Source organism: Thamnophis elegans, chromosome 11 (assembly GCF_009769535.1).
Source record: "Thamnophis elegans isolate rThaEle1 chromosome 11, rThaEle1.pri, whole genome shotgun sequence".
Classification (NCBI taxonomy): Eukaryota; Metazoa; Chordata; class Lepidosauria; order Squamata; family Colubridae; genus Thamnophis; species Thamnophis elegans.
Genome location: NC_045551.1, coordinates 54297301 through 54324213, shown reverse-complemented (window position 1 = coordinate 54324213; position 26913 = coordinate 54297301). Strand labels below are relative to the sequence as shown.

General features: G+C 39.1%; 1 long non-coding RNA gene across 1 annotated transcript; it reads left to right on the top strand.

The window, feature by feature from the left end:
* Window positions 1–20236: 20236 nt before the first annotated feature.
* LOC116515102 lies at window positions 20237–26317 on the top strand. The gene is made up of 4 exons (XR_004256190.1): window positions 20237–20342; window positions 20655–20758; window positions 24385–24451; window positions 26075–26317. It is a non-coding gene; the product is annotated as an uncharacterized LOC116515102 (long non-coding RNA).
* The last annotated feature ends 596 nt before the right edge of the window (window positions 26318–26913 follow it).

The window sequence follows — 26913 nt, the reverse complement described above, 5'->3', positions numbered from 1 at the left end:
AAGTCAAAGTTACATTCTTTTCCACATCAAGCACAGAATTCAGAAGCGGTTTCCACGTGGAAACAAAAGTACTTAGGTTCTTTTCATTAATCAGAGTAGTCAGTTTTGCCATTTATGGATATAGATGAATGCAAAGGAATAAAAATTCTTCTCCTTCAAATATTCTTCCCCCACCCTCCAAATTCATATCTTCATATTCTATTGTTAACATAACAACAGTGGCCATTACATTCTATGAGGCTGTAGGAAGCTTTTGACAATACCACTACCACTATCAACAACAAGAAAACCTGAAGAAACTTGTCATCCTTACTCTAGCACCAGATTATCTGATTCTAGCTGACTGCATTTCTTCATCCTATTAAGAATATTCTAGAATATTAAAGTCCTAGAGGAGATCAACCCTGACTGTTCTTTAGAAGGCCAGATCCTGAAGAAGAAACTCAAATACTTTGACCACCTAATGAGAAGGAAGGACTCATTGGAGAAGAGCCTAATGCTGGGAAAGACTGAGGGCAAAATAAGACAGAGAATGAGGCGGCTGGATGGAGTCACTGAAGTGGGCGGTGTGACCTTAAATGGACTGGGGGATGGTAGAGGACAAGAAGGCCTGGAGGAATATTGCCCAAGGGGTTACAATGGGCCAGACACGACTTTGCAACTAACAACAACAATAACAACAACAACAATATATTAAATACAGTATATTAAATAACAAAACATATTGGTATCCCTTCATCAAACTCATTGGTAAGGACAATTGAGCCATTTTAAATTTAAATCTTGAATAAATCCCCCTAATGATTCATTACTGGTCTTTTGATAGGATAATTCAAAGTTATCCCTAGAGTGTCCTTCACACTTTCACCTGTGAATCTCCCTTGTCTCCATTGGAACTGAAGCTTAATGGGCATTTAAAATTGTGCATTGACCAATTGCCAGGTCAATTCCATGTAAGAATTTTCTTAACAATTCAAATGTGTAGTTGTACCTCTTGCTATAGAAGTACTCATTTTGTCCCCGAAGAAAGTAAATAATGGGAGAAATGATAGTGATGAGTAAAATTATTCCTGCTAGGGAGAAAGTACCATAAAGAAAGTAGCCTTCCGTTGAAGTTATTAAAATTATAATGGGAAATGCATTCTTAGGCAGCACACTTCTAGTCCAACCCCCTACCTAGGCAGGAAACCCTATACATTTCAGACAAATGGCTGTCCAACATCTTCTTGGGGCATTCACAACTTCTGGAGGCAAGCTGTTCCACTGATGAATTGTTCTCACTGTCAGGAAATTTCTCCTCAATTCTAAGTTGCTTCTCTCCTTGATCAGTTTCCACCCATTGCTTCTTCTTCTACCCTCAGGTGCTTTGGAGAATAGTTTGACTCCCTCTTCTTTGTGGCAACCCCTGAGATATTGGAACACTGCTATCATGTCTCCTCTAGTCCTTCTTTTCATCACACTAGACATACCCAGTTCCTGCAACCATTCTTCATGTGTTTTAGCCTCCAGTCCCCTAATCATCTTTGTTGCTCCTCTCTGCACTCTTTCTAGAGTCTCAATATCTTTTCTACAACGTCATTGACTTAATCATTGAAGAGTGGACAACATTTGTCTGGAATTATGCAGCCGTGATGGCGAACCTATGGCATGTGTGCCAGAGGTGGCACGCAGAGCCCTCTCTGTGGGCGCGTGCACTGCTGCCAACTGCTTTTTGGGTTTCTGGTGCCAGCCACCGGTTCTTCAGGTTTATAGTGCCTCAAGTACTCTGGAGCACACAGAGACCAGCTGGCTGGCATGCATGGCGTGCCAGAAACCCAAAGACCAGCACATGCGCACTGGCCAGCTGGGCTTTGGGTTTCCGGTGGTCCAGCACAAGTTTGTATGTTCCAGTTTTGGGCACTTGGTGCTGAAAAGGTTCGCATCACTGTGATATAGGATCTCCTTCTTGAGCAGTGGGTTGGATTAGAAGACCTCCAAGGTCTCCTTTCCAACTCTGTTATTCCGTTATTCTGTTTCAATGATGCACATTTTTCTCCACAATTTCCTGGAACACCGTACTGTTTTGTGCACAATTTTCCTTAAATAAAAGTGCATGGACATCTATCTGTCTATCTGTCTGTCTGTCTGCCTGCCTGCCTGCCAGCCTGCCTGCCAGCCTGCCAGCCTGCCTGCCTGCCTGCCTGCCTGCCTGCCTGCCTGCCTGCCAGCCTGCCTATCTATCTATCTATCTATCTATCTATCTATCTATCTATCTATCTATCTATCTATCTATCTATCTATCTATCTATCTATCTATCTATCATCTATCTATCATCTAGCTATCATCTAGCTATCATCTATCTATCTATCTATCTATCTATCTATCTATCTATCTATCTATCTATCTATCTATCTATCTATCTATCTATCATCTGTATCTATCTATCTATCATCTATCTATCATCTATCTATCATCTATCTATCTATCTATCTATCTATCTATCTATCTATCTATCTATCTATCTATCTATCTATCTATCTATCTATCTATCTCTGAAGCTGCCCCTTATATCATAATGTTTGGAAAATAATGGATTTGGAGATGCATCCATGCTGGCTAATTTTGAACAGGATTAGGGTTAAGCAAATCTGCCTCATATCTTTAATTCTGGATTATAAATACTGTTGTTTAGCCTCTCATCTGTGGCTATGTAAAAATATACTTTCTCAAAATTCCTTTGAAGTCCTAAACTGTAGATGGCAGTAACAGCTAACTATTAGCTACGATTCTGGCTTGTGCAAAACTAGTGCACATTAATCATACATACAGAAAATTTCACAAAGTACAACCTGAAAAAGACCTTGCTTTGCCACAATCAATCTTCATTCATTGCTAGATTAAAGCGGTTAGGTATACTTGATTGCTTTAGGTAGAAGATAAAGTTTAAAAGCAACTACATGTATGTTCCCCTTTTAGGGTTCAGTCTGATTGGTAGGTCTGTCTATAAAAATATCTGTCTGTCTCTCCATGTCTACACACAAATGCACTCAATCATCTCATCCTTGGTTATGTTTGGACCACGCGCAGTGTATTCGTTTTAATTGCCATATGCTGACATTTTATCTTTAGTCCATGGCAAAGTACCAACTATAAACCAATTGCGATAGAAAGGAAAACAGCTCATCTGGTATGATTAAAAGAGTATTTCCTTGTATATCATGAACCTCTATCTATACTGAAGCATGGAGGTATGTTCTAAACTGAAAGTGAATGTCAATTATTTTTCTCTTCCCATTTTAGAATGAATTATGATTAATATGTATTAACATCCATTAAGGATTTGACAGTCAACTTCCTTGTGCCAGAATTTAATCCCAGAATAACAGAATCCAGGAGGAAGTACAGGATGTACAGTACTTACTTTGGCAGATAATTGCACATTATGTTTTGGATATTTCTTCTCCTTGTTTGAACAGGGAAGAAATTCTACTACCTTATTTCAAACCATTCAGACCTAATAGTTCTACCTTGCTTGTGTTTGAAGGTCTGGCATTATGAATACTAGGGAAATCAGATTCTGTTTATACGTCTTTCTAGACTTAACATTTCTTTTTCCTATGCTTAACCAGTACAAGCCAACATTAGGGTCAACCATACAATATAGTAAGCTACAAACCATAGTTCACAAACCAGAAAACATTGCTGTTGCACTTAAGGCAGAGTTCTCCAACCTGTCTGGTTTTGCGGACTGGCTGGGGGCGGGGGAAGAGGGGTGGTTTTGTTTGAGCAGTGAGCACGCACCCACACCCCTCCATTTGTCTCAGTGGCAGGCACACGCGCCCTCTGCTCTTGCAAATGGAGCATGTACACTTGCCAACTGCTTGCACAAGTGGAGATGCACACATGCTAGCCCACCACTTCCGTGGCCCCATTCCAAATGCCTCAAGGCATCCCATGGTGGGCCGCAGCTTGGGAATCCCTGACTTAAGGGAACAACTAATGGCCCGAGCAAGCATTGTAGCATGCAGGAACTTCAATGATGTTTTTTTTTCCATAGAAAGTTTTTATTTTCCATTTTCATAACATATAATCACATGCATACTATTACATAGTCAATATCATGTTGTATTATTAAGTACGTACATCAATTCATCTTACCATCAACTACCAAAGGGGAAAAAAAAGAAAAACCCAGTTATTGGCTCTTCTGCTCTCCATACACCATATTTATACCTTATCTGACACTTTCTTCTCCCTCTCTCCTCCCCCTTTCTACATCCTGTCTTTCCTCCATCATTTTCTACTCTACTTCCCCTTCCTTTCTCCTTCTCCTCTCTCCCCTTACCACTCCTTCTTATACACCTCATCTTCCCCCTTCACCCTCTCTCCTATCCCTCTCTTCCTATCTTTCTTCTCTCCTCTGCTTCCCACTCTTCCTCTAATTCACTTGGTGTATTTCAGCTTCTGAGCAAACTCCCTTTTGTGTTGATGGTATTTATAATTCCATTTCAATATACATAAAAAAGAAAAAATAGCAGTATACATGTACAATCATCCAACATCTGTCCTCCAACTTAGTAAACTCCACTCCCTCCCCCCTCCCCCCAACCCCCCAACCTTCCCCCACCCTGACTTCCCAGAACCAATACAAGGTATAAATCTTTAACAAAAACAGTTTAAGATATACTTAAAGAAAAAGTAGAAAGTTAATAACATCTTTGAATTGAGCTTAGTTCCTCCTTGCTAGGCTAACTATAAATAATTTGTATCATTTCTGATCTTAATCATAAGCTATCTGAAATTTCCTAGACCCATATTTATTTTGAATATAGTCAATCCATTTTTCCCAGTCTCATTTATATCTCTCGTTTGAATTAACCTTGAGATATGCAAATATTTTAGCCATCTCTGCTAAGTTTGTGATTTTTCAATGTCCATTCCTGGATAGTAGACAAATCTTCCTTCTTCCAGTATTGTGCCACCAACAATCTAGCTGCAGTTATCAAATGCAAAGTCAAGTTAATCTCTACTGCTGTACAGTCAGTAATTATACATAACAAAAAATAGGTGGGGGGGTAAACTTTATCCTTTTTTTTTTAGAACATTTTGCATAATCCATCGGGAACTTTAATAATGTTGATGTGTATCTGAACTGTGATCAAGGGAACAGAAAATGCTCCATGTGAGCTTTTCTGAACTCATCAGATCAGAGGTGGGTTGCTGCCGGTTCGGCCTGGATCAATGCCCACCCGCCTGGATGCTTCTGTGCATGTGCAGAAGCGGCACATGCATGGGAGTGCACCCAAACAGGTAGTAAAAAAAAATAACAACCCACCTCTGCATTGGATGAAAAGTAGGGATCAAGTATTTTAAAAATAACCAAATGCCCCCTGACCATTTTAAAAATGTTTGGTCCCTTCTAACAATGGGGTATGAGTATCCACTTAGCACACTTAAACAACATATTAAAGATCTGGAAATCCAACAAGATCAAACTGCTCTCCCCAAGAATGTTTATTTGAGCAGTCAAACTTCCCCTTTAAAGCAGCAAGATATTTATATCAAATAACCATCCCCCAAATCCAAAGGGCATTAACCTAAATGCACTGCAACATACTTTCCAGGGCTGATACAAAAATAAATACCACATGAGCTAAGGCTGTGCCCCTGTGGACAAGGGGCCATTGAAACTATAGCTCACATCCTTCTATACTGCATCTTCCTATAAGGACTCCCAGACTCAATTTATATCATCTCACCTAATAAAATATATGGAAAATACCGATCGTTTTTAAGTGCAGCTACTGTTTCAGATCAGTATGAAGTAGTTTCCCTGAATATGGCCAAATTCTGGTGTATGTAAAATTAGCCAAACGTTAATTGTCCACATCCACTACCAATTGCAATATATTATGTCTGTTTTTTTATTTTTACATTTTTACTCTTATTGGTGTTTTAATGAGTTATTTGCTGGTCTGTGACCATAATAAAGATTGTTGTTGTTGTTGTTGTTGTTGTTGTTGTTGTTGTTGTTGTTGTTCTTCTTCTTCTTCTTCTTCTTCTTCTTCTTCTTCTTCTTCTTCTTCTTCTTCTTCTTCTTCTTCTTCTTCTTCCATATCCATTATCGGACGTTGGCGATCATGTTGGCGATCCTATTTTTATCAACAACTGCATGAAAAAGTATTGTTTTGTCCAAATCAGCCCTTAGATTTTGAAGCCATGATGTTCTTCTTCTGCCTGATAATAAAGATTGATTGAGTCAAATGCCACCTGAACTAAATGTTTATGCTGGACATTTTTAGATATAAAGGCACATAAACCTTATGTTCCACTCTTTCTCTAATATTTCCTATTTGTTTTATTGACCAAATATTTTTTACCGAGAAAAAATCCTGGAAATCTTCTCACTGGAAAGATAATATGACTAAAGGAAACGTTGAACAATTTTCTCTAAAATTTTGTCAGGGAATAGCCAATGGATATAAAAATGCTTGCCAACCATTTGGTGATTATCAACATTATATATCTAAAAGCCAAATATTTTTTAAGCTGCAATCCAGATTTGATTGTGGGTGATTCATGGAAAGGTATCTTTTGACCCACCATTTGATTGCATCCCTATTAATTTCCCAACTTCATCCAAATATTTCTGGAGAGAAAGAGTGTAATATACCTCCCACTAGTGTGATTATCATCCCTCTAAGAGTCCTTGTTGAGATGGGAACATAATATTTATTTTCCCCATCCTTCATCCTACCATTGGTGTTCTACAAGGCTAGTTGCAAAATATGGTGTAGAATGATAATGATGTTATCCATTCATCCGTGTCTGACTCTTGGCAATTCTATGGATCTTGCACTACTTCACTGAGTTTTTCCATGCTCTGGCTGGTGTCATGCTCTGACTGATGCTAGCAACTGTATTCATTGGTGGCCTGGTTTTCTTTTATTACTAACTCTTCCAAACATAATTGTTTTTTCCAGTGAATTGTTCCACATGATGTATAGGAGAAGCAAATCCAGGAAAACCTTGAATCTATTGATATTAAATTCCCTTGTTTTCCATAGAGGAAATTAAGAAAAACTTTATCAATACTGAATATGCTCTTTTTTAGATCTTGTTTGCTTCATAAAGTTTAGGAAATGAATCTGCCACATATTCTCTTTGCCACATGGAGTCAAGATCAAATTATCATGCCAGGGAATTTCATTTGCAAATGTAAATGTTTTTTCAGCTATAGGATAGCAAGATATCTTAATGAATACCGGATTTAAAGAAAATTGAAGTCAGAATGAAACTACTGCCTCTGCTGAAGAAGAGTTAAATCAACTGACCCTTTAAGAATGCCCTATTTAGGGTATTTCTCTTATCTTTTATTCTTTCCATTCAGATTTTAATTATTTTATTATTTTGATCATCTATCCAGGAAATGTAATTGCACATGACTGTCTATAAGAAAAAAAAAAGAACAAGATTATCTCATATAGATTCAGCCAGGAAGGACTCTATACATAACTACCAGTACTTTGATAATAGAAATATCATGTAGCATAACAAGTTGGCCCCACAATTATTCATGCTGTCACCTTCTGTACACATTCTTTCATAGAGAAGAGGGGATTGAGTGATTCTCCAAAGCAGCAGAGGACAGGAATGATATAATGGGTGGAAGCTTGTTAAAGGGAGATCCAGCCTAGAAGTAAGGAGACATTTTCTGACACTGAGCACAATTAATCAATGGGATGACTTGCCTTTCCAAGTTGTGGGTGCTCCGTCACACTGAAGGTTTTCAAAATTAGAATAGACAACCTCTGGACTGGGATGGAATAAGCCTTTTTTCCTATGATTTTGTGGATCCAACTTGTTATGCTACATGTTCTATGGACCAGCTGCAATTTCCATGTGATCTTCAAAAGCAGCCCCATCTTGCAATAGCAACAGTATGTAGATTTATATATCACTTCATAGTGCTTTTACAGCCCTTTCTAAGTGGTTTAGCATGTCAACATATTGTCCCCAACAATCTGGCTCCTCATTTCACCAACTTCAGAAGGATGGAAGGCTGAGTCAACCTTGAGCCTTTCAGAATTGAACCCCTAGGCTGAGCAGTGAATTAACCTGCAGTACAGCATTCTAACCACTGAACCACCATGGCTCTTGTATAGACTGTATATAAGTATATAGAGTGGCTTATATTGAGAGTATGTTGCAATAGTCCAAACAAGGAGCAGCTAAGCTTTGATTATGAAAACAGTTTCTAAATCCAGGAGAGACGAGTTAAAAGACAAGGGTTTAAATCTGGTTTTGAGTAAGAGGAAAATAATGTTAGAAAGCATTACTTAACATAAAGAGTAATGGGAACTCGGAACCAACTTCCAGCAGTAATTGTATCATCAGTAACATCATCATACTATATCAGCAGGAACCAATCATCAGCAAATGAGTTTAAACAGGATCGAGAAAAACACATGCCTTGTTGTTGTTGTTAGTTGTGAAGTTGTGTCCGATCCATCGCAACCCCATGGGCCATGTTCCTCCAGGCCTTCCTGTCCTCTGCATCCTCTGGAGTCCATTTAAGCTCATGCCTGCTGCTTCGGTGACTCCATCCAGCCACCTCATTCTCTGCTGTCCCCTTTTTCTTTTGCCCTCAATCGTTCCCAGCATTAGGCTCTTCTCCAGGGAGTCCTTCCTTCTCATCAGCTGACCAAAGTATTTGACTTTCAGCTTCAGGATCTGGCCTTCTAAAGAGCAGTCCGGGTTGATCTCCTCTAGGACTGACCGGTTTGATCACCTTGCAGTCAAAAGGACTCGCAGGAGTCTCCTCCAGCACCATAGTTCAAAGGCCTCAATTCTTTGGCGCTCAGCCTTCCTTATGGTCCAACTTTCGCAGCCATGCATTGTAACTGGGAAAACCTAGAAAAATAATTAAAAAGTAATCATTAAATAAATAAATAAATAAATAAATAAATAAAGAAAGAAAGAAAGAAAGAAAGAAAGAAAGAAAGAAAGAAAGAAAGAAAGAAAGAAAACAAAAACCATAAACTCAAAGGGAAGACTTGATGGACCACTGGTTTTTTTTTTTCCGACATCAGATTTTCTTTTTATACTTCTGTTTCTTATTTGTTAGCCAAGACTAAAACAAACTCATTGTAAAAACGCAGAGATAAGATGTTCATAGACTGACTTCTTCCAACTGGTGATTGGGCTGTTTAATGGACATGAATTGCACACAGCAGGATTGCAAGTGTATCCACCAGGCTAAAGGGACATTTTAAATTCCATCAACGCCAAATGGAGGGCAATACTCTAGCCACTAAAAACAACAGGTGGAGGCTTCACTTTTCCCTGGTGAAGCTCACAACCTGCTGATTGTGCTGCGATTGTAATTAACCTTGATCTAAGCATAAATATGCATCTGATTGCTTTCTGTGTTCATGCACCATCAGTGGCCTGTTGGACAAAGACGCTGCCTAGTTAAGCTTCATTTCCTTCTCCGTCAAAACATAAAAAAGAGGTAGCAGAAGCAACAGGATGTAGGTTTGTCAGCAAAAACCGGTAAATGATGCGTATAAAAGGCAAACAAAGGTAGAAAATGGTTATTTGTACGTACTTATTGCTTAGCCACTGAACTTCAATTTTTCTCCTATTGTTTCCCCTCCCCAAGTCCCATTTTCTCCTAACCTAAACCGAAAATACTGTACAATAGGCTGCATTAAAAAAATCAAATTTAATTTAAAAATACCTTGACATTAATTTATTGCAAACCAGAAACATTAGAGCAGCGTGTAATTTAATCTTCCTTTTAGTTTTCCTTATCAAGTGATTAAGTTGAGGATAACTCTGTTTATTTTCTCAATTAATAACTGACACTTTTTTGCTTCTATAGCGTCGGTAAAACAATGAAGGCATACCACAGCTTCCAGAAAGGACAAAAACTCAACAGAAAAGCAAAAAACAAATATAACACTCTTTGCAAGTATCCAGAAATATTGTTGGAACTGTGAGAAAAATATGACTTTGTTCTTATTTTTTAAAAATCTAAATAGGGCTCAGTGATAATAGTTGTTAAAAGTATTTTGCCATGAATTCCACTGAGAACAAATTGGGAGGAACAGAGTCTGCCTCCAGAGACAGACAGAATAACAGAGTTGGAAGGGACCTTGGAAGTCTACTAGTCCAACCCCCTGATTAGGCAGGAAACCCTACACCAGTTCAGAGAAAGGGTTATCCAACATCTTCTTAAAAACTTCCAGTGTTGGAGCATTCACAATAGCAATAGCAATAGCAGTTAGACTTATATACCGCTTCATAGGGCATTCAGCCCTCTCTAAGCGGTTTACAGAGTGAGCATATCGCCCCCACAGTCTGGGTCCTCATTTCACCCACCTCGGAAGGATGGAAGGCTGAGTGAAGCTTGAGCCGGTGAGATTTGAACCGCTGAACTGCAGATGAAGTGGCCTGCAGTACTGCACCCTAACCACTGCGCCACCTCGGTTCTTTTTCTGGAGGCAAGTTGTTCCACTGATTAATTGTTCCAACTGTCAGGAAACTTTTCCTTAGTTCTAAATTGCTTCTCTCCTAGATTATTTTCCACCCATTACTTCTTCTCCTACCCTCAGGTGCTTTGGAGAATAGCTTGACTCCCACTTCTTTGTGGCAGCCCCTAACATATTGGAGCACTGCTATCATGTTTCCCCTAGTCCTTCTTTTCATTAAACTAGATATACCCAGTTCCTGCAGTCGTTCTTCATATGTTTTAGCCTCCAGTTCCCTAATCTTCTTGGTTGCTCTTCTCTGCACTCTTGCTTTTCTCAGCACTCTAGACAGTTGCTAGTCAATAGTTAAATCTGACTGGCATTCTTGACCGTTCCCCTAAAACAAATTTTTAGCAAATTTGGCAAAAAGATGAAGGAATCCCTTCAGATTTTACTCTGTTCTTCTTCTTCTTCTTCTTCTTCTTCTTCTTCTTCTTCTTCTTCTTCTTCTTCTTCTTCTTCTTCTTCTTCTTATTATTCATCATCATCATCATCATCATCATCATCATCATCATCATCATCATGATTTTAAGAAGCGGTGCTCATCTGTTTCAGGGCCATTGAGCCAACCCTATCTGAAGACATTTCCGTGGTCATGCGGCCAGCATGACATAACAGAGTGCTCTTATCTTCCCACTGAAGTGGTACCTATTTATCTATTCACATTTTCATGTTATCAAACTGCTATGTTGGCAGTATAGTAACTTACCCCATCACATGGTGCTCGGATCTCAAATCTGGGCTGCCAGCTTTACAGTCAACAAGTCTAGTGTCTTAACCACTGAGCCATCACACCACCCTTAGCAAATCTGGTGGACGTTTTTTTTTTTTTAAAGACATGAGATGAGCAGAATGTTCCTTTCTCTGCTGTTTTTGTGTGTCTTCATCCTTTCATTATCCCAGGAAGCCCTATAGATAGAACTGCTTTTCTTTGCTTTGGTCTTGATGCTTTTTCTAAAAGTGCCAGGTTCTTAAAGGTTAACAGAGATGAAACAAATTAGTTGCCCACTGTCTGCATTTAATAAATAAAATTCATGGCCATCCTTTTCCATTTGCCATCAAGCCTGGAAAATTCTTCTTCTTTTTTTTTTTTATTTAAAGCACCAGATTGCAAAACTGCCCTGTCAAAATATATTATGGTGGATTTGGACATCTCTAACGAAGTCAGCCAGAATGATTAATTTTCTTTTATTATTAGAGTTGAATTATGCCATCTGTACCATTCATGGTAAACCCACTTCTGGCCAAGATTACAAAGCGCTTGATTTACATTGAGCTTGTCTGCCTGTAGTACATGCCAGGAAGGAGATATAAATAATTTCTCCATTTTATACGATTAGTATTAATCCAGATTGCTATGAATTGTCTGCTCACAATAATACAGACATGGAAATTAGAAGCAAATCACTCTGCATATTAGAAGCAGATTATTTTCTTACAATTTGTGGAATGGGTATGGAATCATATTTATTTCTCCAATAAAATAGAATATTGGTAGCTCAATGTTGGACTGTAGAGTCCTTAGTGCTCTAATCTTGGCCATTTGCATATAGATGTTTCATTGCCCTACTAGGTAACTTCTCCAGGGCCAGGGAGTATGGGGTTTGGTCCCTGTTTACTGTGTATACCAATGATGGCTAACCTCTTTGTCATTGCATGCTGCGACACCCCCATGTGCCCCCTCTTACCCATTTTTGGCTTCTAGGTTGGTGTAGGAGGCTTTCCAGGCCCAAACCACTCCATGCCACATTTTGGGTGTGGAAGGCCTCCTGCACCAACCTTGAAGGCAAAATGGAGTGCTGTACATTCTCCCACCACCCCATTTTGGGCCTGGAAAGCCTCCTGCACTAACCTGGAAGCCAAAACAGGGCACAGGGATGCTGCCTGAGGCCCCAAAATGCAATTAGGCACCCCCATGCATGTGCCCCCTGCATCCATGCACAACCCCCCCCCACATGTGCCCCATCCCCCATGCCAGTGGTGGGGTTCAAATGATTTAACAATCTGCTCTAATGACCATCTGTGTAGGTGGGGCTCGGTGGTCATGTGACTGGGTGGGCGTGGGCAACTCAAGGTCACTCAGGTCGATGGACGCTTTGCCTTAGCTGTTGCAATGTAATAAGGGTTAACCGGAGAGGCAGTTTCTGTAAGCAGGGCAATAAAGATTAGGCTAGAAACAACACTAGAATGTTTCCTTCCTGCCTTCCTTACAGGATTAGCCCTGTAAAGTGGGAAAAAACAAAAGGAGATTTCTTCCAACAATTGGTTCTCTGAACTACTTAGAATGTTACCAACCGGTTATCCCGAATAGATGCGAACTGGCTGAATCCCACCACTGCCCCATGCATATGTGGCAAAGACATGAAGACCAGCTGGCTGGCAGGAGGTGTACATGCATCAGTGGTGGGCTCTGAATCCCACTGCAACTAGTATGGTTGTAACAGGACCCGGCATCCTCCACAAGAATGTGTGCAGGGCGCACACATACAAGCAGCGCGTGCATGCATTTTACCTTCCAGCGACGCCTCTGCAAGCCTCCATGATGCTCCATACATGTGTGCAGAAGTGCCAAAAGCTTTAAAGGACAGGTAAGGAGCTGGGGCAGGCGGGTGGGCCCTCCAGAGCACTGTACTGGAATGGTACCCGGTGCTCCGGGCAGGCTCCGGTACACCCGTACTGGGGCGTACCATCTGCAACTCACCACTGACATGCAGGCACGGTGGAGCTGGGCTGGGGCAATGGCTGGCATGCCTGCAGAGAGGGTTCTGTGTGCCACCAGTGGCCCCCGTTGCCATAGGTTCGCCATGAAAGGTATAGACAATAGTTTACCCTGCCAGTTTCTCCTTGGTAGTCCCTTGATTAGAAAGCAATTCCATACCTCAATCAAGGAACTTCCTAGAAGAAAACCATGCCATCCCACCAACACTGGCAGGGCAAGTTATTTAAATAGGCAGCAAACAACACACCCACTAGCACTGATGATGTTATCTAGTTGGATAATGAGAGGATAATGAGAGGCCTGCAATCAAACAACGAAGCTCATAGAACACCACATTTATTTCTCATCCAACCAAAGGAAGAAAATGAAATGTGTTTGTATGGCATGAATTACAAACATTATTGAAATAACAATTGTCTTTGAAGCCAGAGAGTTATGGTGACTGGTTACCTTTTCACCAGTATCTTAGGCTGACTAAAACGGGTGGGATTTTTTTCTCCATACCAGAAAATTATGCTAGGTCATTGATAAATATAAATATAATGTGAACATAATTTGGGGGTTTGGGGAGGGGAAGGCAAAAATTATGGCTGTGTGGAAGCAACCAGAAAGAAACAGGAAGAGTGGAACTGTGACATTTGGTATTGCTATGGGTGATGGGATAATTGATCTTCTGCTTTTGTTCTTATTCTATTTCTGCATTTATTCATAAATCAAATATTACCTAATGCCAATGGTTTATTTTTTACATGGAAATCAACCTCAGTAATCCCTGGTCCTGGAATTTCACAAGGCAACATATGTTTCATAATTTTGAACTATGATTAAGTATGCAATAGCCATATCTACACCTGATTACTGTAACTCCTGATAGTGATTTGAATGGATCAATGGAATTGAATTCTGTTAAATCAGTTGAATGAAGGCACACTCAGGCTTCAGAGTAACAAACAGCTCTTTATTAGGACAAGTCCACTATGTACAATCCAGCAAAGGTTCAGTCTGACAGCAGCCCTTTTATAGGGAGCTGTCAGACCCTTCGACCAATCAGACTGAATCACTGTTCCCGCCAGAACAGAGGACCTTGGTATAAACCATTACCAATATTTCTGGTATCTAACACTCCTCCCCTCTTAGATGGGCTCAACCGACTTGTGATGTAGTCACGCAGGTAGGCGGGCTTTCTGGTAGCTCGCCCAGACCTGCGCACTTCAGTTGGTGAGTGTTCTTCAGTCAGGTCAGATGGGCCTGTTGTCTCCGCGGCTTCACCTGGTGGAAGCTCCTGGAACTTCTCACAGGCCGCGGCAGGAGTTTCTGGAGCCGGTTCGCTCGGAACTCGCTGCGGGCCTGCAACAATTACAGATAAGTGCCCCGGTACCTTGGTGTAAACCATTACCAATGTTTCTGGTATCTTACAAATTCCTTGACTACACCTTTTTTTAAGGACTCTGTGTGCCTCCAATTCAATACTTGTTGCAAATTCAGATGATCCAAGTGCAGACTAATAAATTTCTGAGGCTGTCCTGTCAGGCTCTTTGTTCTGGACTTGTGGGTGGTTCTTTAATTAGGAAATAAGGTAGATATTTTATAGAAAGCACAAGTTTTTTTTCCCTCCAAGCTTTATGAGCTTTTGCTCTAAAATGGAATTTAACAAGGTGTCCATCAACATTTCCCTTCTTCCTCCTTCATTTGCAACAACCTTTTTATGGGTGACCAGCTGCTTAAGTCAATGTGGTGGAATATCCAAAGCATTTTCACAGCTGGGATCCAAAGGCACTAAGAATAGACTGGGTGAGATCAATTGGATATACTTGGTGGGCCTCACATGAATAGAAAATAACCCTGGGATTCCAATCATTTCCATCCCATCCATTATAAAATGTAATAAGTTGAATTCAGGTTTCAGTGATCTGAAGGTTTAAAGCAGGATGGTGTTAAGACTGCTTAGCCAACTGCTCTCCGGAGACTGAAAGGCTGGCAAAGCATTCTGTGAAATCATAAAAAAAAAATATTCTGCTGGAATATTAACTCTGCTATCTTATGAACGCCTGCATCCTACTACATTTCTCGGAAGCCCTCCTATTGATTGGATGAAAAGCAATAATACATCTTTCCAGGATGGAAATTGCTCAGAGGAAAGTCCCCGTCACGAGCAGAATTTGCACACATCCAGCAGCAAGCTGGAAATGATTTATTCAACCAACATCAGTTCATCTGATCTGTGGGATTTGGCATAATTAACATACCTACTTTGATTCAAAGGACAGCTCTTTATCTCCCACTCTTTTGAAGCACACAGCTTGCTGAGCATTACATATACATATATTATGAACCGCTTACATCACTTCAAAAGTTGTAATTCTTTTTGACTATCTATTTTTTTCTAGAGAAGAGGTTTCTCTTCTATGTAAACTGAAGTCGAGGGAAATACTTTAAGTACAAAGTTTGTGACAGGAGAGGGGAATACACCTCATAACCAGGGGTGAGATTCAGCCGGTTCAGACCAATTCAGACGAACCAGTAGGTTCCCAAGCTGAAGACCGAACAAGTTCATTCTGATGATCAGGTGGGTCCGCCCACTCCTGCACTTTACTTACCTATATCCAGTGGTGGGATTCAGCCAGTTTGCACCACTTTAGGAAAACTGGTTTTTAACATTCTGAGCAGTTTGGTGAATTGGTTGTTGAAAGAAATCATTAGGGCAGAGAACTGGTGGTTAAATTATTTGAATCCCACCATTGCCTATATTCTCTCAGCTGATTCACATGGCAGAGCAGATTGCCGCACCTCAACTGTGTTACTCCCCAGAAATAACATGGAAGGTAAGTTTTGTTCAAACTGTGCAAATGCGTGAAGCATGTGATCACCGAACCAGTTGTTAAAAAAACGGAAGGATCCCACCACTGCTCATAACTACTCCCACACACCGCTCTCAATTTTCTCTCCCAGGTTTTTATTTCAGCCCTGGACATGCATGAGTTGAAAGGGATTCGGGGAAGGTGGGGGAACCAGCAGCAGGTGTGGGTTCCTGCCAATTCTAACCTCTTCTATAGAAGAGGTTCCACAAATCTACAGTGCCATTTAGAACCAGTTCCAGCTCCCTCCCCCTGCCCGTCTGCACATCATCAAGATGAAGAGCGAGAGGAGGAATTCTGGGAGTTGAAGTCCCCAAGTCTTAAAGCTGTCTAGTTTGAACACCCCTGGGTTTTTTTTTTTTCTCTAAAGGGTTAGGGGTGCAAGGGTCTTGTAACTTTAAGATTTGTGTGCTTCAAATGCCAGAATTTCTGAGCCAACATTTTGGTAGCCAAGCAAGAGCGTTGTTAAGTGAGTTTCACCACATTTTACAAGTTGACCATGCCCACCCAGTCACATGTCTGGCAAGCCACACCCACCCAGTCACATGGCCAGCAAGCCACTCCCACCCAGTCACATGGCTGGCAAGCCACTCCCACAAAGCAGGCCACACCTACAGAAGAGGTTCTAAAAAAATTTGAAACCCACCACTGACCAGCAGGTAGACCAAAGGCATTGGTTCCAGAAAAAAAAATGCCTGGAGTAAGTGATTCTCTCACCGATCTGCACAGGAAAACCTGAGGCAGGCACAACACTTGGGAAAAATATATATTTTTGATAGGACTGTGCCAGGGGATATTGGTTTGCCCATCCCAGCCTAATAAAAAAAAAATTACACTTCAATTTCTGCATGGCAGACAACTGAACCAATCTGAAGTTATGGTAAGTGTACAGAAAGTAATAGACCAATTCCTCGCTGTTCTACTTGTTTCTGTACTCCAAAAGGAAATGTCCTACTAGGTTCAACAATCTGCTAATTAAATCTTTTGAATGGTACCTAGTTTCTGCAAACAAACTGGATGGATCGCAGGCATGGCACATTTAATACACGCTGGCTACTAAAAAGGAGTTAATGGAAGAAGAAGAAGAGGAAGAACAAGATTGATAATCCTGGAAGAGAAAAAAAAACAGTGCTGATGCTATCAGTAGTTAAAACTAAATAGGGGTTACTAGAGGAGAAATGAGTGAGGAAAGAAAACCTAGAAGGCTCCTTAAAAACTACTGAAATACAATATTTAAACATTCAAACTCTTAATATAATTATATGGTATAATTTGCAAATACATACAAACTGAACACTTGAACCACATACAAACCTAGATTGTAGAAGATAATTCCACACCTTGGATATTTCTCCACATACAGTTGTTGCTACCCAAAAATTGAACAATACAATCTCTCTCTCTGTGTCTCTGTCTCTGTCTCTCTCTTTCTCTCTGTCTCTGTGTCTCTATCACTCTCTCTCTCTGTGTGTGTGTTTGTGTTTGTGTGTATTTGTGTGTGTGTGTGTGTGTGTGTGTGTGTGTGTGTGTGTGTGTGTGTGAGAGAGAGAGAGAGAGAGAGAGAGAGAGAGAGAGAGAGAGAGAGAGAGAGAGAGAATATTTGTATGTGACCATATTTGTATGTGACCACAAAGCCAGGTTTAAGTGAACATTTTAGCTTGAAGATGTCTTCCTTATGTGTAACATACCTAATGTTCCCATGGAAATAGCCCTTTCTTAACGGAAAAGGGCTTTACTCCATAGCAAACCCTCTTCATCATTCTGCAGTCATTTTTTCTCTATATGTCAGGGTTGAAAGTGTGTTGGGAGCAAGATTCTTTTCACAATCCCAACCCTGTAGAATTTACAAATAGAAAGGGCTTGGGACTCATGTGAAACTATATGCACTTATGAACTTCCCTGCATCTGGGAACACTGATAACATTCCAAAGTCTGCTGTGATATTGGACATATGGGGAATTTTTGAATGTGACCCAAATAGACAAGAAAATTCCTTGGGGAGGATTTCATAAAGTAAGCAAGTAATGATAATATCATAGATAGTTTAACTGGCTGCAATTCTTATGTAAATTTGGCTACATTCATTCTCTCTTATTTGGCATTCTCTTATCTGTGTAATTTTGGCTACATTCATTCTCCCTTACCTGCTAAGTGGCTGCCAACTAATAAAAGACATCTTAGATATTTATCCATCTATCACTGTAGCCATTGATCATCTCTTGAAATGACTTAATGTTGATCCTCAATTGCATGGTTCAGTTCCAGCACCGATAGAAAACAGATAGGGGTGCATCAGTGGTGGGATTCAAACAATTTAACAACCAGTTCTCTGCCCATATGATTTCTTCCAACAACCAGTTCACCAAACTGCTCAAAAAGTTAACAACTGTTCTCCCAAAGTCGTGCAAACTGGCTGAATCCCATCACTGGGGTGGATCATAAATTGAAAATTGCTGTATTCTGGAAGCAAGGACAACTCCCAATCATGGTTTCCCATTGCCACAGCCAGGTTCACTGTTTGCCTGAATAAAGAGGCTCACCATGTCAGTTATGAGAGGTAGTGTTTTCTCAAGTGGACGGAGTTGAGCCAATTGAGATACACCCATGTGCAGCAATGGTTCACTAAATAAAGACAAAGCCTTTGGACTAAACAAACTAGAGGAATTGAAGTGAAAATATAACTGAGCATCAAGGGTTCACCGACAAATGCACGCCCGACAAAACCGCAGCGACAAAACTGTGACGTCAAAAGCGCGCCAACAAAAGCGCGCCAACAAAAGCGTGCCGACAAAAGCGCGCCATCAACAAACAACATAGTGGGACACGAAGACAACATTATAACCCTAACCCTAACCCCAACCCCAACCCTAACCCTAATCGTGCTTTTGTGGGCACGGTTTTGTCGACACGCTTTTGTGGGTGCGCTTTTGACATCGCGGTTTTGTCGGCGCGGTTTTGTCGGCGCGCATTTGTTGGGTGTGCATTTGTCAGGTCACGAGCATCAAGTACAGCACAAAAATAATAAAAAAGAGTTGCCTGCACTGAAGCATGTTATTTCTGATAACAAAAGATGCCAATACTGTAATATCAAATATAAGCACCAGTTCACTGCAAGAAACTAACTAATGTATGGCATGGTTGCAATTATAACTGAATACATGGAATGCAAACTCAACAAACAAGAACAACAGTAACAGTGTACTACAAAAATGGAAGATCAGGTTGGAAAATTAGATTGTATGCTAAGATCAGATGCAAGCAACCTAAGACAGATGAACGAAAAGAAGCTGCAGAGCAAGAAGATCAAAGAATACCTGATAAAAAAAAATATTACCTAGATACAAGGAAGATCAAGGAAGCACTGGAGATAATAAAGAGCAAAAAACAGATACAGCAAGAGCAAAGAAAATCAGCAGGTACAAAGGTCGAGTTACACATTATAGGCAGAATTTTCCATTTCAATTGAATCAGAAACATTTCTATGAAATCCATCAGTTGACAGACTGCAACAAACCAACAAACTCTGGATAAAGAAGAAACAGTGCAGTTTTGGGCATAGCTATGGAACTCTCGTTCCCCCACAAATACAATAGGAATGCATCTTGGGTAAAAGGAGCAGACAAAGACAAAAAAGAGGCTGAATTTTTTTAAAAAAAACTTGCAATGACAAAGAAATGGTGGAGAAAAGAGCAAGGAAGATTAAGATTGTCAGGGCCAGGTGAAGATACGGTTTGGTTGAAGCATCTGACTGGTCCACCTTATTTGCTGATCTTATTTTCCTAAAATTATTATTAGCAAGTTTTTAGGCCCACAGATTGTTTTGGGAAAATGATGCACTAGAACAGGGGTGTCAAACTTGCGTCATCATGGCAGCATCACAAGTAGCCATAAACGTGTCCCAGAAAAGAAAGCAAGTTAGAAACTAAGTTAAAGTTACTGTGCTGCCCTAGCAGTATATAGCTAGCGTAGGGATTAAGAACTGTCTCCTTTAAGAAACTACCTCATGGGAAATGCAGGCGGAGACTGCCTTATGGGAAATGTAGTTCCATGACATGTGATCACATCTCTGTTTATGATTGGCCACCAGGGCATCTTGCCCACATGCAAGTTTACAGCCGGGTATTTTAAGTGCCTTTGTGAACCGGAATAGTAGCTTTCTACATCTCCGCTCAGCATGGGGATAAAATCATCATCTTTTTACACTACGTGATGGGACAGATCATGGAAAGTCAGAAGAATCTTAACACTGAACTGTAAGTTTTGCTATTAAGGATGCCTGATAATAAACATGGTCTGAAAGATATTCCTAAGCGTGGAGTTAACTGGCTGCCCGAATAGAACCTCATTGCCCAGGGCAGAACAGTTATTCTTATCCCATTCCTTTTGGCCAATAGCTGAAGAGTTCACATTGGCATTTCTCAAAAACAGATAGCAGCCTTTGACAACTGTGTGCCTGGCATATGAAAATTGTAGGTGAAATTTCTAGCAAGAAAATGCCTTTGCTTTAAGACTCTGTACTAATGTGCTTCATTTTTTTTTCTTCCTAAAAATACATTTATCACTAGGCCGATATTAATCAGCCATATGTGAACAACACAAGAGTTCAGCAATCAATCAGCAATCAACCAAAATCTACCACAGAAACAAAGAAAACAGAGTCAGAATAAGTGTAAAATTCATATTGTCCTCTCTCTCTCTGTATTTCTCTGTCTCTCTGTATTTCTCTGTTTCTCTGTTTCTCTCTCTCTCTCTTTCTCTCTCTCTTTCTCTCTCTCTTTATCTTTCTCTCTATCTCTCTGTTTCTCTCTCTGTCTGTCTGTCTCTCTGTCTTTCTCTTTCACTGTATCTCTGTATCTCTCTTTCTCGCTCCATTTTTGAAATGGAAGGAGGTAGGTATGTTTGAAAGAGACGTCAAAGAGGCCCTCTGTTCTTCTGAAATTGTACATTGTACACTGGTAGTCGCCATGCTCCATCCAAACTGTTCAGGGAGTAGAGACAAAAAGATCAGTTTAAAACTTTAGGGCTTATATAACAGTGAATTTGAAGGATGGCAAGGATCCCACTGATTGTGCAATCTATCATCCGATTTCCTTGCTAAATGTCAATAAAAAACCATTGACCATGACCCTGGGAACATAGATTACAAATGGTTTTATCTTTGTTCATTCATTTTTTTAAAAAAGGTCATCAAGCATCTGACAGTATTAGATTTCTACCTGACATCTCAGATACATATTTTGAAAAATTGAAATCAGTGGAAATGGTTTTGTTGGATACTCAAAGGCCCTTCACATGGTACAGTGAACATTTCTGTAATTGATCTTGCCTAAATTTGAATGGTCATTTTTTTAATGAATTGGATTGATAGATCACATTTTGTTCTTTGGCTTATTGCAGAAGAAATATCAGTCAAAATATCTTACAGATGATGCAACCACTTATTTATTTAGGCATCATTTGCTTGTTTGACAAGATATTGTGCCAATACTTCAAAATTAATCAGTAAAGGGGGAGGGGGGAATCACATATATCCTCACTTGATTTAATATTTGCATATCTGTATTAATTTGGGTTTCAGATATTGCTTGAGTTCTTATATCTAAGAAGTTATTCCAATATTTTTTTCCATTTATAACCATAAATGAGTCAAATGTATATTATATTTATCTCAGATCAAAATCAACATAAATAGATCTATATTTATTCCAAACAATTAACCCTAACATTATTTCAAATTGATTGGTTAGATATTGGATTTGTGTTTAATGGAAAAGACATTTCTAATGATTTCCTGTATTGGGCCACATGCTTTTTAATAGCAGTAGACTTATATACTGCTTCATAGGGCTTTCAGCCCTCTCTAAGCGGTTTACAGAGAGTCAGCATATTGCCCCCAACAATCTGGGTCCTCATTTTACCCACCTCGGAAGGATGGAAGGCTGAGTCAACCCTGAGCCGGTGAGATTTGAACCGCTGAACTGCTGATCTAGCAGTAGCCTGCAGTGCTGCATTTAACCACTGCGCCACCTTGGCTCTAATATGGATGATGGATTGGATATTCTTAAGAAATAGGAGAATGTTGGGATTGGAAGATCAAATCTAAGATTTGGGTGTCAAGGTTTAAATGGCTATGGAGATTCCCAACTACCCAGATTGTGGTGGACCCAAAGGTACTTCCACCCCCCAAAGATAAAATTGACTGTCTTGAGGGTTTTTTTTTTCCCTTTGAAAACACTTCATCCAAGAAGCATCTTCAGTTCTAGCTAACTGGTGGGGAATGGAAGGATTTATATTCTTTACCTCTTCTTGTTTGCACTGTCAGAGCTGTTAAGGTTACATAGAGATTTATCTGTATCCTCAAAATTACTGAGTCACCGAAATGGGTGTGGAGCCTTGTTGGGACTGCTGAAAGGACTGAATTGTAAACAGGAGATAGGTGGTGTGCTGGTTGGTGATCTATAGATCCCTTCCATTGAGGAAGGGCTCAATAGAATTTTAACATAGATGACTTTTTTGACTCCTCTTTCAAACCTCTTTTGACTCTCTCAAAGAATGTGAACTTTAGTGTCTTCAAAATAGTGAGACAGGACTGTTGATGAAGATGGGCTGTTGAATCCTGTTTCTAATGAGTTTGCATTCTTGAGTTGTGCCATATACAGTGGGGCAAAAAAGTATTTAGTCAGCCACCAATTGTGCAAGTTCTCCCACTTAAAAAGATGAGTGAGGCCTGTAATTGACATCATAGGTAGACCTCAACTACGAGAGACAAAATGAGAAAACAAATCCAGACAATCACATTGTCTGATTTGGAAAGAATTTTTTTGCAAATTATGGTGGAAAATAAGTATTTGGTCACCTACAAACAAGCAAGATTTCTGGCTCTCACAGACCTGTAACTTCTTCTTTAAGAGACTCCTCTGTCCTCCACTCATTACCTGTATTATTTTGTCTCTCATAGTTGAGGCCTACCTATGATGTCAATTACAGGCCTCTCTCATCTTTTTAAGTGGGAGAACTTGCACAATTGGTGGCTGACTAAATACTTTTTTGCCCCACTGTATTTGTGAAGTGGTTGTTTTGTTTCCCCAATAATAAAATATAGTAGAAGACTGGATTATAAAATTGATGGGACTTGCGGAAATGGCAAAACTGACCAGGGAAAATGATAAAAGCCTTCCCCCCTCCAAAAAAAGACTGAAAACTTTATAAGAATTTCTTGTTGAAAGAAGAAAAGATTGAATTGATAATTTATGGATTGGGGGATTAAAACGGATTGAAGATGGGGAAATAATAAAATGGCTACTATTCATTAAAAAGAAGTCATAATTCTATATTTTCTGTATTCTTCTTTTCTATCTTCTCCCCCCCCCCATTTTTAAATTACAATTATTTTTTAGAATTATTGGATATTAAAAAGTATATCTAAAAATGAAAAAAGCTAAAAAAAACCTACATTATGGCTCTCGCTTTCTCTCGAGGCATATATTTTGACTTCAACTTCTTTAGGGAACAAGAGTGATCAAGTTTTAAAAAAAATATCCACTTTCTGGAGCATAATTAGAGAGTTACTATTTGACCTCTTTGATATCATGGCAGAGACTGAAAGAGAGTTTCCCACTTTTAACAATATGACAAAACAGTTCCAAAAACCTGTCAGATAGTTGCTAAGAAGCAACACAGACCTCAAATCTCTCTCTCATACACCCACCAACATACTGCAAATGGAGCTATTAATACTTTAGATCAACATACTGCCCATGAAGTATTTAAACTATTTATGCCTCATAAAAAAGACTTCAATTTGTTTACAGTAGCAAAATGGAAATACAGTTAATTACAGTATTTATCAATTTTATATTTTAATTCAGATGTTTATTTATCAAATTTATACAGTTGCCCATGTCAGCAAAAACATCCAAATCTCCCTAATTTTTTTATCAACGTTGGATTTCTGTGTATATATGGAAAGGTGTGTTTCACACTGTGCCACTAGGACTCTTAATGTTACAGCCCTTAGCATGTCTGCTTTTGTATTTTTGTAAGCCTTTTTCACAACCCTTTTTTGGAAGTGAAAAATGATGTACCAGATAAATGAGTTTTCAAACTATCAGCATAATCAACCGTATCTTTTGCAGTGTTGTTAGTACTTTATACTATCCTCTTTGGATTGTAGCCGCTATTTCCTATTGACAGTTTGATGATATGATGTCTCAAATGGGGAATGGATTATTAATGTATGTATGCCATCTAAAATCTATAATTTTTGAGTTGCAATTGTTATTTTTCTTGATACAGGAAGAAAGAAGGGGGAAAAAACCATCATTGTCTCTGTGTCCTTTTTCAACATGGTTTTGAGTTTCTGGTAATATGAGTAAAATGCACTTATGACAATTGATATATAACATTGATTAATTCTGGTAGAGATCTTCTTTCATGAAAGTATAGGCAAAGATTTACAGTATTATCAAAAGATAATCAACTGACTTATTAAGACACATACAGTAACATTGTGAGATGTTTACGAATCCATCAGGTTTCTTAAATGTTAGCATTTGGGTAGACTTCTATTAATTCCATTTAGTTTGTAGAAGAGGAAAAAAAATAACAAAACTTGTGATCATTCAGAGGGACAGATTTTCATAGACTTTGAATCTCATTTAAAATGTACCTGAGATTTTTTACCCAAAGGCAAAATAATATTGGATGAAAATACATACATGATTGGAGAAAATGAAAAAGCAGCATATAGATTTAAAGCCAGAAATATTTTTGTTAGGTATATTACCAGAAAAATATAACAAAGGGGTTGTATATTTAATATTACATGTGCTGACAGCAGCAAGAATTGTATTTGCACAATATTGGAAAAATGAGGCAATTCCTACAGATGACAATATAATTTTTTAAAAATTAGACTGTGCGGAAATGGATAGGTTGTGATTGAAGATAAAGGATAAAGAAGATACAGAATATTTTTAACATGAGATTTGTTTTGCAAATGGTTAGACAATAAAGGTAGAAATTAGAAGTTGGAAGAATACTACCATATGCAAGCAAATATTGTTATTTATTATTGATATTGTGTATAATTAAATTTACCCAGAAGGGAGATGGTGGCTCAGAAGGAGGTGTGGTGGCTCAGTGGTTAAGATGCTGAGCTTGTCGATCAGAAGGTTGGCAGTTCAGCAGTTCGAATCCTTAGTGCCTTGTGAGCTCCGGTTAATTGTCCCAGCTTCTGCCAACCTAGTAGTTCGAAAGCATGTAAAAATGCAAGTAGAAAAATAGGGACCATTTGGTGGGAAAGTAACAGTGCTCTGTGCGCTTTCGACATTTAGTCCTGCCGGCCACATGACCATGGAGATGTCTTCGGACAGCACTGGCTCTTCGGCTTAGAAATGGAGATGAGCACCGCCCCTAGAGTCGGGAATTACTAACACGTATGTGTGAGGGGAACCTTTGCCTTTACCTTAAATTGACCCAGACAATACACTGTTTAATAAGTACTCGTGTATGTTAAAGAAAAATGTACAACTAAAATTTATTTTAAAAATGTACCTGAGATTGGTTCAGGTTGTTGATTACTTTTAGATATATTTGGAGATCAGGATTGTAAAAGCCAGATTATATGTATATGTTTACAAGTTTAGAGTTTTCTAAGAGTTTGCTTTAATCCCCAGATTAATGCATAAATTCACATCTTTTCCCCCTCTTCATAAAAATATAAACAGAATAAATTGCTAGTATTTCCCTATGGTTGAGTACTTTCCATAGTAGTAAACCTCACTGGCTTTAACTTTCAAAAGGTTCATACTGGCAATTCTTTCTTTGGGATTCTTTATTAATACTGCCAGATCTTTTGGGAATGGGTTGAATTAAGGATCTTTTTCGAGAAACCCTCCATGGCTGCTACAAGCAAAAATGTAACAAGATGTTGCCATTTCTAAGTGACATTTGCTATCTTGAAATGACATTTCTTCATCCACAGGAACTGTGTCACTGCCAACGAGTTTATTGGAATTGTTCACAGATGTCTGAGCACAGGTGCTGGGATGGAAGACCAAGAAAAACAAATGGACAAATAAAGTGCCCCAAAAGAATATTGAGTTCTATGAAAAAGGATCAAGAAGTAAAGTCATTGAGGCAGGAATCAGCAGTTGCTAAGCCAGAGAGAACTTTCAAGCCAAGACAGATCAGATGCTTCCAAAGGCCATCATGGCAATTGACTTAATAAAGAGAAAAGCATATCTTTTTAGTTATATTTTTAGTTATTTAATTAGTTGTATATTGTGTGTGAACAGAGTTGGTTCTGAGTATCATTCATATTAATCCAAATCTCAATAACAATATTACTAATCTCTATCACATTTTTCAAATATAAGTAATCCTTATTATATTATTCAAACATATATTCAAAAAATGCCTAAGTCCTCATCTTTATCTCTACCTTCATCTATATCTTTCTTGTTCTATCTAAACATTTCTCTATATTATATATGAATACATTTAACTAAGTTTCATTTATATTGATCCAATTTAAGATAACATTGTTAATAATCTCTATCACATTTATCAAGTTTTATATAATCCTGATTATATTATACACCTCCTCGTTAGTGCTTCGGTTGTATTTGTGGAAGTTCTATGGCTTCTAGAAGTTATATGATGATCTCCGCTATAAATCCTAAAAACAGTGGTTCCATAGGTATCCTTTTAATTTGTTGGTAAACTTGGCCATCAAATTGGAAGATTGGATTTGTTTTTCTCTTTCCAATTTTGCTGTATCTGGAGTTGCATCTGTACTTTTATATTCCTGCAAGATGCCCA